The following is a 15057-nucleotide window of genomic DNA, read 5'->3' on the forward strand; positions in this document are numbered from 1 at the left end:
TATTTTGCAGACTTTTCTGTCACTAGCAGTCACAAATCCTGACCAACATCTAATAGTTCATACAGGGTGAGTGTGGTGCAGAACATTTAATGCATGAAAGAGATTTACAATCAGGGCATGCCTACTGAATGTATTCTGAAGGTCTTGGTTATGCTTAATAATGATAATAATTTGACCAAAATGGCAAGCTGCTTTTTTTTTCCTATCAAATTTTTAGAAAATTGTCCTGTCACTAAGTCTAACATTCTTCCTAGGAGGGTGGAGTAGGAACTATCTTTAAACTATGAGAAATAGCCCATGGTTAACAAAGGAGACAGAATTCCTTCTCCCTGCATTGGGCATGAATTCAGATGTCATTCTTGGCACATTGTCTCCAGGGTGTGTATGAGAAGAGGTACAGGATAGCAAGGAGGAGTAGGTATGGATGGTTGCAAATATTAGTGAGAACTAGGATGAACTCAGTAGTATTTCAGTTCTCCAATGAATCAGGTCATTACTAGGCATGGCTTGATTCACAATATACCTGGAGGTATATTGTAAATACCCCTAAGGCAAAGGGGAAAACTGAATCAGAGGAAATGGGGGAAAAAAAGAATGTACAAAACTTTCAACTTGGAAAATGTACCACTAAATATTATTTACTTAAAATAAGATAATGATTTGACCTTAGAAATTTTGCAGCTGTTAATTTACTTGTATTAATGACTTTAATCCCCATAATTTTGGAAGACCTGCAGAGAATAATAGTTTGAAATGACTCTACTCAACATTCACCAGTGGGACAGTATCATATGACATAGACGTGAACAAGTCACCATGAGTTATTTCCTATGCCTGTAGATATTTGCTCTGTGTTATTTTAGAATTAAAGCTCCATTGGGGGCACTTAAGTCCTTTTTGTTTTCTGCTGGCAGATAGGAGTGCTAACTTAAAATGTGCTGAATATATGAATAAGTTAATGACCTTATTACCCAACAAAATCAGGCTCTACCAACCATTGTAAGATTTTCTTTTTTTTTTTAATTGTAGGGTACAATTCAGGGTTAGATATAAAATATTCATTCTTCAGGTATCCTTGGTGATGAGCTGTGCCCCCCGTTCCCCTAAGATTTTCAAATAAGTCTTCTGCTAGAGTAATGGGAACTGACAGATAACATTTTTTGGACAAAAATTTTCATATCTCCCAGGATTAGATACTAATTTCCAAGAAAAATGCAGCCCAATGATGAAAAATGTAATTTGTATGTGTAGCGGTAAAATAATTTGTCCTGTAGAGTTAACATTATTGACTTCAAAAGTGACAATTACATGAGTTATTCAACTCCAAACAGTTACTGAAGAAAATCATAAATAACAACCTTTACAAAATAAAAATCCAGAAATATTTCTTCTGTATTCTAAAAGTTCTGAAGTTACCTCTAAAGTACATTACCAACAACCAAAAACATTAAAAGGAAACTATTATTTTAACAACACCATTTAAGAGAACTATATTACTGGGATTTAATTTTTTTTTTTAATAGTGAAATGGGAAATACAAATTTGATATTATATTATCAGGACCTGAGTTCTTTTGGAGCCAGGTAAATAAAAACAGTGTTTAAAAGGTTACATACAAAAGAGAACTTTCTCTGGAAATTGCTAGTGATAAATGTGTCAAAAATAACGTAAAGTAAGACAACTTGAGGCCAGACTTACTAGAAGTCTAGACCAAGAATTCCCTATATAGGGAAAGAGGCCTATTCAGATGGGAAACTCAATGCAAGTTACATTAACAGCTGTCAAAAAAACTTGTCTCTATTGATGCAGATAGCAGGTTTTAGAAAAATAGCATTTAAAATGTCATTACATATTACATAACAGCAAGAATACTACTTTTCTTGTCCAGAGAGCTAAAGCACTTTTTCATGTGTAAATATATTCATGTATATGTTTTCTCTTTTTTACTCTATCATTCATTCATTCCACAAATTAAGGCACATAAGTTGAGACTGATCTAGACTCTAGATAACACAATATGAGATCCTCAAATAGGCAGCATCAGAATAACCTGAGAATTTGTTAGATATTAATTTTGTAGCCTCCACCTTGGATTTATTGAATTAGAACTCTGAATGTCAGGTTCAGCAATTTTTTTTTCAGGAAGGTCTCCAGGGAACTATGATGCACTCTAAAGTTTAGGAGCCACTGGTTTTGATTATACACTATCAATATGTATTGCTTCCTTCGTATTTACCATTGTAATGGCTCATTTGACAATTGCATTTTCAAAAAGAAACAAACTGTGAAACTTAAGGAATATTCCAATTCAGAAAACAGAAATGTTTACTAATCTATTATTTTATTATTTTTACAGTTATTTAGAGACAAAGTACTTTCATAAAGATAGTCACAAAGGCCAGGCACGGTGGCTCACACCTGTAATCCCAGCATTTGGGGAGCGGAAGCAAGGCGATTGCCTGAGTCCAGGGTTCGAGACCAGCCTGGGCAATTGGCAAGACCACGTGTATACAATAAATCAAAAAATTAGCTGGGTGTGGAGCGTGTCTATAGTTCCAACTACTTGGAAGGCTGAGGCAGAAGGATCTCCTGAGCCCAGAAGCTCTGTGGTGGCTGTGAGTGTGCCAAAGCACTCCACCCTGGGCAACAGATTGAGACTCCAATTCAGACAACAAAAAAAAGATAGTCACAAAAAATATTTTATTTGATTTGTCTTCACACACTACAAGCAAATATGCACAGACAGTATACAACTATCTGTGACAACTTAGCATAAATTTTAACAATATTTTGTAGATAATAAATAATGGTTCTGTAAGAACCTATAACATATAATCTTTCTAAGTTGCATGAATATCAATATATCTTGCAATGCATTCTAACATAGTCCAATTAAGGTAAAAATTTTCATATGTTTACTTGGCAAAATTTAATTTTTTTTTTGGCCAACAGCTGCTAGCTGTTTAATTGCTTAAAATTAGAAAATTAGAAATTGGTGTGATTATCTATTTGGGGCCAAATATTAATTAGGATCAAATAAATATAGTTCCTTAGATCTCTGTGGTATCTAATCTATATAAACATCTTGCAGTGATTAATCATAAGTGATTAAACAAAGTCCAGATACATTAGAGAAATTTGCATCCAGTGCCAGAAAGTAACTTTCTACTTAACTTACTTTTGAAAATGTTGGTGGCATTAAAATGCATGAATGGGACTTAGATTTAAACAGAGCTTTCTCTCTTGTGCTTAAGCATGAACAAGCAATCACACTAAATGAAAGAAGAGTTGTTATGATTTACCTAAACATGTATATGTTGAGGGAAAATGATTGTAATTAAAAGTCATATAGCTTTCTCCCCAAATATTCTCTGAAACCTCACAAATATACCCCAAACTGGCTTTCTTCATTATCTACATAGAAATTAAAGATGTAATTTTTTGCTAAAAAGAAAACAATAGAAGCTGCTTTCTAAAGATGAACTGTTCTCCTTTCAAAAGAGAATGAATTCTTTCATGTCGACAGAGACTTGCTTAGAAAATGGTGAACTTGAATGGGGAATCCTTTGATCTACAGGTCAGCAACACTGTCAATCAATTTGCAGAAAATATTTAAGCTTCAGGGATGGGCAACTGCTCTGAAGCACATTTTGGGGGCATATATAGGCTATAGGTTACCTGAATAATTGTTCTGACAAAAACAACAACAACAAAAACAAAAACCACTATACTTCCTGGTAAATGATGAAGAAAATGTGCCTGAGCTGGTGGTGATTCAGATAATCACTAGGACAAATTGATTCTTGCTGAGGCTGAATAATGATCCCAGATTGTGAAACAAATGAAAGTGAAGATATTGCACCACAGCAGAGAAGAAAATCAAGTTATGTGATACTTGAAGTGCTCTCAGTGGAATCCTGGTGAGATCAGGTAAAATGCAAATGCAAAATGATAGGACCACTTTCCTAAGAGAATAATGTCTATTTTCTCACTAATTACAGCTTATTACCTCCTCCTTAAGGGTATAGATATACTTGACATTACTGATTGGTAAAGAAGTTCACCTGATACAGTCAAGCAGCAATAGGCCCAGAGGGCGGGATGCAGTGGTTCCTGTCTATAATCCCAGCACTTTGAGAGGCTGAGGTGAAAGGATTGCCTGAGCCCACGGGTTCAAGACCAGCCTAGGCAACCTGGTGAGACCTCATCTCTATGGTAAATCAAAAAAATTAGTTGAGGGTGGTGGTGCATGCCTGTAGTTCCAGTTATTTGGGAGACTAAAGGGGAAGGATCATCTGAGACCAGCAGGTTGAGGCTGTGGTGGTTGTGAATGTGCCACTGCACTCCAGTCTGGGCAACAGAGTGAGACTCCAACTAAAAAAAAAAGAAAGAAATAGGCCCAGAGACCAGCCCCTGAGATACAAAAACAGACCATTATGAAATAAGGAAATATGAAGAGGCAGAAGACTTTCTTTAATGCAAAACAACTACTTAATTACCCTAGAATAAAATTTAATTTAGACATTTAAGCTCCCTTTTCCCCAAAATGATTATAAAGCAAATATAGGTTTAGTCTAGAGAAGCTAGAAGGTACCGAACAAGCAAAAGATGAAGATAAACGTTACTCACAATTCCATATTCCAGAAAGGGCTGCCTCTTAACACATATGTTAAAAAGACATGTGCACAAAGCAAAAACAGACTGTACCATACACACGGCTTTGGAATCAGTAATTTTTAAAATTTACACAAGCATTCAAAGCCTAACGGCTTTATACCATACATTATTTCCCACATCACTGAAATACTAAAATTGTATGTGGTCATAGGAATTCTTAGGCTAGAACTCTGGGAGTCAAGACCCAGGTTCAGGTTTCTGGTCTTCTGCTGACTTTGTGACTCTGGGCAACTGACTTCTTCTCTTTATTTCTCTGTTTGTAAATGTGAACATGATCCACTTCTCAGCTTTGTTCATTCATGGCTTACGCACTTGCTGAGCACATACTGGGTACCACATTCTGAGAAAGGGAAGATGAAACAGACATGGAACATGCCATGTCATACTGCAGGAGGAGGGCACACGGACAGCACATGAAGGTAAGGAACCTTCTCTGGCCTGAGGACAAGAGGAGTTAAGAAGCCTTCAGTTGAAGAAGTGTTGGAGTCTGGTAAGTCTGGTGTTCAGGTAAGACAGAAAAAAACAGAATCAAAGAGGTCTGCTTTGAAAAAGCTGGTATGGCAGTAGGTAGAGGAAAAAAGTAATGATGAGGAATATAACAGGAGGCGGGGGCAGTTCATTAAAATCAACAGAGGTCACGCTAAGGAGGTCATTTTTTTTCACTCTGTAGGTAGTGGAGGAGTTCATTGAAAGGATTTAAATAGGATAATCATATAGTCACATCTGTATTTTAGACAGATGACCATATAAGGGATATAAACCTTGAACAAGGAAAGTCCCGAATGTTACAGAAGATTTATCCAACTTTAAATAATAACTTTATTGACTACTTTATATGCACCAGTCACTATTCTAAGTGCTTTGTATCTGCTGGCTTATTCAATTGTTGCTGTACCCTTTGGGGTGAGGAAATTTGAGACAAAAGAGGTGAAGCGTAAGTGGAGTTGAGATTTGAAGCCAAGCAGTGAGCCAGTCTGATCCCAGAAGCTTCTACTCTCATCAGACAAACTAGCAAAATAATCCCCCCTAAACCTGCCTCGTTAAACTACGCCCAGGTCTATAATCTATGCCACAGTGAATTTTCTGCAAAGATGTGTGATGATGTTGATCCATCCTGTCTGCTTGAAAGTGCTCCCTTCTTGGAGTGTGTGAAAGTTCTCTTCCTCATAACCCTCTCTTTTGGATTATTTTACTAGTTGCTAGTCCCTTAGTTTAATAATATGTTTATGTAAACCACGCCTAACAACTTTTACATACAAAGAAGTCAGTAACTAAAAAATTTAAGCCACTGTCAATCAAAATATGGTGTAAATCTTGTCATCCAGAATTTTTGATAGGGTAGGAATACCAGAATTAATTCATGGATTCCAAGAAGTTGGTCTCACCACCTATTCAATAGCAAGAAAACACTTTTCTCCCTCTCTCCCTTTTTTTTCTTTTTTCTTTTTTTTTTTTTAGCATTTACTTGGGTCATTGTGAGTACTTTCTTCTTTCTTTGTAATGTATTTACATTCTTTTGAAAACAAGATAGGTTTTTTTTTTTTTTGGTCAGGCTTTATAACCCAGAATGCCTCAAGGACTCAGAAAGGCAAACATCAAGAAAGATAGTGCCCCACTCTCCCCATTTCTGTGGGAAGGTTGGAACCTACTAACATCCATGGGCCTCTTGCTCCAATTTGTAAAGCTGTCTCTTGTCATAAAGATGTAAGATGTGTTGCCCTTTGGATAAAACCAATAAGCTAACGCAAATAGTCATTCCAATTGCTAGTTAGGTGAACCACGTGTGACAAAGTTGCCATCAAGCCCTCTTACTTGAGGACTAGTTATTGTTTATCTTGGAAAAATCCTTTATATATATTATATATATATATGTATATGTATATGTATACGATGGGCTACATCTATTTTGCTATATGAGGGAGACTGCGGAAGAGCCAGGAGCGTCACATTGAACATGGAGCCTGCTCCCTCTGGCTCCAGGCTCCACTGTGCACTCTGATTCTGTTGCCAGGTTTCTTCCTCAGTCACAGTAATTGTCTTTCAGGGGCTACCTAAATAGACTTTTCCTTGGTTCTGGCTTCCATCAGACCAACTGCCCCCAGGCTATCAGACATCATTCTACTGGGCTAAACTCTACGTCAAAATCGGGTTCAAGTTTCTTTCCCTCACCTTGGAATCCTAGGCTTGTGTAATTTGAGGAATGAATCCGGGGAAACTGTTATAAATGTACCAGAGTATTTTGTGAGAGTTAAGAAACTCCCTGATCAGACTATAATAGTTTGGATGCTGGTGTGCCAAAGGCCACAGAGGACCTCTAAGATCCTTTGCATCCAGCCAAGAGAAAGCCTAACTTTAGCCCAGTCAAGGGGCCACCTGAGCAAAACGTACTACATGGCTTAAGCAGAAATAGGGTATCAGCAGATGGCAGAAAAAACAGCTCTCTCTCTCTCTCTCTCCCCCCCCTCTCTATTTCTATCCCTCTATCTCTATCTCTCATCTCCATCTCCATCTCCATCTCAATCTCTATCTAAATCTCCCAAGGGGTAAAGGAAACAAAATCCACAGTCCTAAATATGTCTAACAATATTTTGAAATCATTTTGTGATTCTATGCCTCAGTCATTAAAACACACCTTACTTAATAAATATCTGAATAAAAGAAATGAGTTATCTACATATTTTTAACAATATTTTAAAATCATTTTGTGATTCTATGCCTCAGTCATTAAAACACACCTTACTTAATAAACATCTGAATAAAAGAAATGAGTATCTACATATTTTTCATCTTTTTGCTCTTTGAAAACCCTTGGTTTAAAGAGTCAGAATGACTATACAGAAAACAAACAAAACAAACAAAATAAGCCTTGACCTAGGCCTTTACTAGTGCATAAAATAGGAGGGCCGCACGGATCAACTTAAAATTATTGTTATGATATTTTGCCTAAAAGCTTAACACATTTAAGAGGCCTAATCATAGATTTTTTAAAAAAACTAACCATATAATTTTCTCTTCTCTTTTTCTTTTGCTAAAAGTTATCTATTTCATGAACTAGAAAACTCCAGGGTAGAAAACACAGTGAATGAAGTAAAGAAAGCTCAGAAAGGCAAAGGAGCCCAATACATCCTACATAAAGCCCAGGAAGTTTGAGCACAGACAGAAGGAAAAGTCATCAGGTTTTATCATCCTGAGCTGTCAAAGAACTTGCCCAATCCACTCAAGACTCTACCAGATGTTATCAGCAAGGGTAGTTATGAGGCCGGAATAGATAAAGCATCTATATAATTTTAACTTTATTCATGGGGTAAGCACATTAGCATACAGTTTTACTATCAGTTTTACTAATCTATGAGTATTTCATCATGATTGTTTTTGCAGCCACATCTTTATTTTTTCAGTGCTATACTAAATAATAGTTGCAAACAAATACAATTTTAAAAATATATTTGTTGATTTTTAATCAGTGAATAAAATTTTTATATATTTATTGCATACAACCTAGTATTTGAAATATGTATTCACTGTGAAATGGCTAAACTGAGCTAATTAACATATGCATTGCCAATCTTATTCTTATTCTTATTCTTATTTTGGAGTTGGAGTCTCACTCCATCGCCCAGGCTGGAGTGCAGTGGCACACTCACAGCCACTCCAGCGTCGACCTGCTGGGCTCAGGTGATGCTTCCACTTCAGTCTTCCAAGTAGCTGGAACTACAGGCACAAGCTACCATGCCAGCTAACTTTTAAAAGTTTTTTGATTTATTGTAGAGATGAGGTCTCACCAAGTTGCCCAGGCTGTTCTCAAACCTGTGGGCTCAGGCAGTCCCCTCACCTTGGCCTCCTAAAGTGCTGGAGTTACAGGCTTGAGCCACTGGGCCTGGCCCTTATTATTTTCTTATAGTGAGAACACTTACGCTTACTCTTCCAGCAATTTTCAAGGATAAAATATAAATAAGTTCTGAGTTTTTGATCATTTAATTGAAATCTATTTAGCCTCCACAACGAGGCATGCTCTAGTCATCATATTTACCAGAGAAAAGGTTTTCCCAGAATAAAAATCTTGGCTAAACGTTAAAAAATATGCAGGTGATCTCAAATACCTGTCCATAATATGCATTCAAGCAAACTAACTCCTTCTAAATCCTCTTGTGAGATTATCAGATGTGCCCAGGCTTGTTCAATCTGTTTGGGCTCAAGTTAAGATACTGCTTAATAATAACTACTCAGATTTTTGTTGTATTTGCTCAAGGAGCTTTCCTACAACATGCAAAGCATTTATTTGATTTACACACCATTAAGAACATTTTTACAGATGAGAAAATTAAAATGCAGAGCTATTAGGTTGTCTGCTCAGTGTGCAGATAAGTGAGGACCAGAAAACACTGAGCGCTCTCCATGCTCTGATTAAGGTCTATGATATTCTCTCACAGAGCCTTGGCCAAGCAGAAATTCCACGCTCTGACTGGTGAAGACACAGGCTGTGGTTCTTATCCAATTACCTTGCCCTTCTTGCTAAAACTAATTGAAAATATTTTTTGTCATCATTCTGCCCTAAAATTATGTTTTCCCAATATGAACAATATATGGCAAAGAGTGAAGCCCCTGCCTCCTTTAGACTCACCCACTTCTACAGACTCGCTCTCTAGAGGTAATGGGCCCACAGGTTGGAGTACATCTTTCCGGGTCTTCACTTATGCCCACATAAATATATAAATTTTTAACAGAAAAGAGATAATTCTATAAGAAGAGTTCTGGAACTTTCATTTTTACTCCTAAGCTGGAAATGAGAAATGGATAATCTGTTTAATATAAGAAGTGAGCCGGGCACAGTGGCTCACAGCTGTTATCTCAGCACTTTGGGAGATGGAGGAGAGAGGATTGCCTGAGTCCACAGGTTTGAGACCAGCCTGGGGAACATGGCAAGACCTCGTGTCTACAATAACCAAAAAATTAGCTGGGCATGGTGGCATAGTTCCAGTTATTTGGAAGGCTGAGGTGGAAGGATCAGCTGAGACCAGCAGGTCGAGGCTGCAGTGGCCGTGCGCAGCATGCCACTGCACTCCAGCCTGGGTGACCAAGTGAGACTCCAACTCAAATAAATAATTAATATAAGGAGTGGTGAATCAAAGAGGAAAATATATTTGTTAAAAGGCTATTCCAGATTCTAGAAGTAAAGAATGTCCTGGACTAGCTAGAAATCAGTATTATTCTACATGAATTAAAATTTTCTTTCTGAGTTAAATTTGGTCTACTTTTTCCTAGATCAAGAAAAATAAAACACAAAATCTAACTATATACAAAAATACAAGCCAAATAGCAAACCACACTATATACAACTTTATGTTATGGCCCTTCTGTTTTCTATAAGTAGTATCTTCAAATCTATATATTCACCAGAATGGAAAAATTATAGACAGGCTATGCTATTTAAAATAAAAAAAAAAACAGAATCAATTTGGTATTTAAAGCCTCTCTCATTCCGGGCTAACCAACGAAGTCTCACAGTGACAAATATAGACAGAGTGGCCACATTTTTATTTGAATCAAATGAAACCCTTTAACTAAAACTCCAAAATTGTCTAGGTTTAAGAACACTTGAGAACATATCAATATAATATTTTTACTTTCAAGTTGCTTTAAAGGGTGGTGAAAAAAAAGCAATATAATATTTTTAATGTCCAAAAAATAAAGATTACATTTCAGTAGTGACTACATCTAAGAATGGAGCAGTTAAAATATGCCCCTTTTTTGATTATCTTATCATTGCTTGAGGTTACAGTCAAAGATCTAGCAACTCAAACAGCAAGAAGATTTTTTAACATCTCTTAAGATAATCTTGGGCTACGTGTTCATGAGCTTTTAAAAAGAAGATGAAATGACTTAGCTATTTTTTTCATTGAAATTGTCTCTGTTTAGGAATTGTCATAGAAAATTTAAGGTTACTAGGAAGAATGACATTCATTTTATGAAACCCTTAAGGGAAATGAAATTGTTATGGAAAAAGTCAGATTCTTAGCGCTGACATTCCCAGATTTATAATTCACTCTTTCATCATATAGTGACAAGCGAGCTTTGCTCACCCTCCTATAATAACTTTAAAAATGGGACTGTCAACTGTACTTACCAACCCTGTCATTTCTTACCATAATTATAGCATACATCCTGAATTGAAAAGTTGTTTTTAACCTGTGTAAGAAAACACAACTAAAGGAGGAATACTTCTCCTCCCTTTCTACTCTTTACTTCTCCACCCATCTGCTAACCAGCAGGGATTTGAATTGTTACTTCATCATGTACTATAATTGTGTAATTTTTCATAAACAATCTTAGCTTAAATGATTCCATTTAAATAATGTCTACCAATCACTGGAGCACCGATCACAGAGGAGGGCCAGTCAATGAAAAATAATAATAATGTCTGATGTGCAGTATAATATTTCTAAATGCCTTTGGCAGCTCATTTGACAATTTGAATAATGAGACAATACAAGAAGGAATGCAAGCATACACTCAACAAGATATGCTGTTAAAGATGAAACTACAACTAGATGAAGTCAAGACCAATTTACCTAAGCCATTCACAAAATTACTTACATTTAAGAATTCTAAACTAATATATTCTGGAATTTTATAATTAGTACAGTTTTTCACTTTCTAGGTGGAAAAATAGCATAGGAATTGAAAATACTGCAAACTTTACATACTTCTATTAAAAATAAGAGATAATTCACTTTACAGTGAATAATCCACATGTTGAAGATATGCCTTTGGTGTTATTTACTTGAGTGAAATACATTCATGCAGACAAAGAATTTCATTTGCTGTTGTCTTTTTGGTACACTAGGAATTCAGACAAAATAATGAAGTCACTCTCATTTTGAGCTGAACAGCTATTAAATATCCTCACCTTCAGGCCCTCCTGAGACCCTCAAATATTCTAGGAATAATTTTCCAAACCAATGAGAAGCACTAATGTAAGTAAAGCAATACATTAAAACTTTAGCAAGCATTCATCCTCACTCTGCAACTTACCCTTCTGAGACCTGTCACCCCGGCCCCCACAGCAAATGCCACTTTTTAATGAGCATATCCCTTTGATCACTAGACTGTTCCTGAAAGAAGCTAAAGCCAAAAGGCCTTAGGTTATGAGCAGGAAGATGCAACTTGATTATAAAGCAAAGAACGCTGCATTGTTTATGCACAGACCTGTGCAAGAAAGCCTGGCCGCTCTATAGGTGTTGTGCCTAAACTCAATCAGTCCATTAAAAGGAGCAGGTCAGCTGGGCACAGTGACTCATGCCTATAATTCTAGTGCTTTAGAAGGCTGAGGTGAGGGGAATGCCTGAGCCCACAGGTTCGAGACCAGCCTGGGCAACTTGGTGAGAAATCATCTCTATAATAAATCAAGAAAAATAAGCTGGACATGGTGGTATGCACCTATAGTTCCTTAGAAGGCTGAGGCAGAAGGATCGTCTGAACCCAGTAGGTCGAGATTGCGGTGACTGTAAGTGTGCCACTGCACTCCAGCCTGGGTGATACAGTGAGACTCTGACTCAAAAAAAGAAAAAAGAAAGAAAGAAAAAAGGAGCAGCTCTGTGGTTGTCTTCTAAGATAATGTGCTGTTTCTATTATATCTGCTGAAATCTACTGGTAAAATTACTGTCTCTTCCTGTTCCAATGAATGACACCCCATTCCTGGGCTGCTGGAAAACACACACCACCATCAGTCCATTAATCAACATCTATCCACCCTTACTTGGAGAAGTGAGAACTGATATCCTCTTTCTCTCTAAGCTCAGGGTCTTCTGCTTCTGACTCTAGGTTTAAGGAGAATAAAGGATTCATTAAATCTTGTTGTCATTTTACTTCTACCTACCTGGTAAATATCTGAGCTCTCAGTTTAAAGTTTCATATGCTAGAGAAAAATATCCTGATTTTTGTTCCACCTCTGAAACTATAAAGTTAGCTGTCAACAAAATTAAACCAGGCTGACTTTTATTCTATGATCATATCTCTATGTACCAAGTTTTCTACAACAGTTATATATTACCTTTTCAATGGTGCAAATACCATTCTAAAAACAATAGTGGTGGATTTTTGAAAGATGACTTATAAAATTCTTAAGAATTAGAAATAAAAATGTAAAAGGTCAAAACAAGTAGAACAACTATAATCTTCATTTTTTAAAAAAATGGAGAAAAGTTCATCCTGAAAGCCCTCAAACCCTGAAAGTTTATTCTGAAAGCCTCCCAAACCCCTACTAGCAATACCTAAGTGAATCAGTTAAAAAGATACCCTTCGTTTTCTTTTTTTGTTTTTGAATCGGAGTCTCACTCTGTCATCCAGATTGGAGTGAGTGACACAATTATGGCCACCGCAGTCTCGACCTGTTGGGCCTCGGCAGTCCCTCTGCCTTAGCCTTCCAAGTAGCTGGACCTACAGGTATGCATCCCCACGGGTGGCTAATTTATCTATCTATCTATCTATCTATCTATCTATCTATCTATCTATCTAATCTATCTATTTATCTATCTATTTATTGTAGAGACAAGGTCTCACCAAGTTGCCCATGCTGGTTTTGAACCCCTGGGCTCAGGCAATCCTCTCATCTACACCTCCCAAACTGCTAGGATTACAGGCATGAATCACCAATCCTGGCCTAATAAGATATCCTGCATTAAAGATGTCTATTAGGCAGACATTAAGTATCAGGATCAGCAGGAATCATCATTAAAATGAGGAAAAACTCAAATACAATTTCAAGGGTCAATTGGACACATAACTATATGAATAAAATATACAAGTCTCAGATAATAAAAATTGTCCTGAAAGGACTATAACACGTTTTTTAGTGGATATTCTCGAAATGAGCAAAAAGTGATTTTTATGTTTTTATTTGTACTTGAATCTATTTTCTAAATTTTCTACAATGAATGTTGACTATTTTAAAAGAATTTTTAAAAAGAAGAAGAAAATGTATTTCTAATTTACAAAATTCAACATGCTGTTGCACTTCATCCATAAGATCCAAATTGGCCAGACTCAGGGTAAAGCCATTGTAATCTGATTTTATCTTATCAACATAACCTAATTTCCAATGAGCACCCAACTCATTAATGCTCAACTCTGTCCTAGAGATCACTAGATATGTCATGGTTTACCCAAGTTCCACTCATGTTCTTCCAGTCAGGCTTAGAGCTTCCCCTCCTCTGTAGGGTTTCTGATCATGATTTCTGGTTTTAACTATTTCAAGTCAACATCAGATATTCAAGATGTCCTAAGCCAAGTCTGGTGAACTGACAAAATAATTTTAGATTCTGACTACAAAGAATTCAGCCAAAGTTATTCCAAAGAAAGTTCTTTTTGACAGCAAGAATCCACCAATACTTGTTAAATGAATAAAAACAATCATTAATATGATCATAACAACAACAGCTAACATTTATTGAGAGATTTCTGTTTAGAAGGGGGCTCGGTGCCAAGTTCTTTACACTTAATTTATTTTATGTGATGCTCAGAAAAGCGCCCCATTCACAGATGAAAAAACAGCCTCAGGTAGGTCATGCATATTTCCCAAGGAGATACAGTCAGAGTAGGACTAAGATGCAAATCCAATTCTGTTTGATACCAACATGACCTATACTACCCAATTTGCTGATGGAAAACTCACTGGAGAACATTTTTGTGTTTGATATTTTATTAATTAATCTAAATTACTATTGATGTAGCTAAGTTAAAATAACATGTTATGCTACAAGGTTTCTTTTACATGTAAAAATAGATACAAAACAGTAAAAGTTTCTGTTACACCTCACTCTGTAAATAGTATGTTTACCTGTATAAGACCAGCCAATCTCCTCAACAAGTTTTCTTTGTTGTCTGTAGTATCCATAAGCCCAATCTACAAAAAAGAAAAACCATATGATCAGTCTGTAGAAAAATATGCATCCAAACCCAGAAGATGCCCAAATCATTCATATCATACATGGTTCTTAATTACACCTTTCCATGTCATCTTCCCAATGTCTCCCCTCAACCTCAATGCCACCATTATAAACTTCAATGCCCCCTTCTGCTAATTAGTGTACATTCAAGCAGGAACAAAGCAAACACTTTGGTCAAGCAGGACAATGTAGAGGGTTTAATTCCACTGGGGTCAGATAGGACAGTTTGTCCTACCTCAAAATTTTTCTAACCATTCCCTAAGTCTAATACCTGAAATCCTATTCATTAAGCTTATTTTGGGGTCTACAACCCAAGATTTATCTGTAAATGCTTCTGGGAAACCTAGAGTTTATCATGCTTTCAAAATTTTCTTCCCTTTTAGCACAACACAAAATCATCTGCCTTTAGAAACTTGGAATTAAGGTGTGTGTATGT

At 36.5% G+C, this 15057-nt stretch overlaps 1 protein-coding gene across 3 annotated transcripts in view; it reads right to left on the reverse strand.

The window, feature by feature from the left end:
- The window catches only part of PTPRZ1 (protein tyrosine phosphatase, receptor type Z1), a 130038-nt gene extending 115466 nt beyond the window's left edge, over nt 1-14572 (reverse strand). For all 3 annotated transcript variants that reach the window (XM_021715432.1, XM_021715431.1, XM_021715430.1), the window contains exon 1: nt 14513-14572. The gene's annotated coding sequence lies outside the window, so the exon portion shown is untranslated. The remainder of the gene's footprint in view (nt 1-14512) is intronic.
- Between the last annotated feature and the right edge of the window lie 485 nt (nt 14573-15057).

Source organism: Carlito syrichta, unplaced genomic scaffold (genome assembly GCF_000164805.1).
Source record: "Carlito syrichta isolate Samal-C Ts95f unplaced genomic scaffold, Tarsius_syrichta-2.0.1 Scaffold307112, whole genome shotgun sequence".
NCBI lineage: Eukaryota > Metazoa > Chordata > Mammalia > Primates > Tarsiidae > Carlito > Carlito syrichta.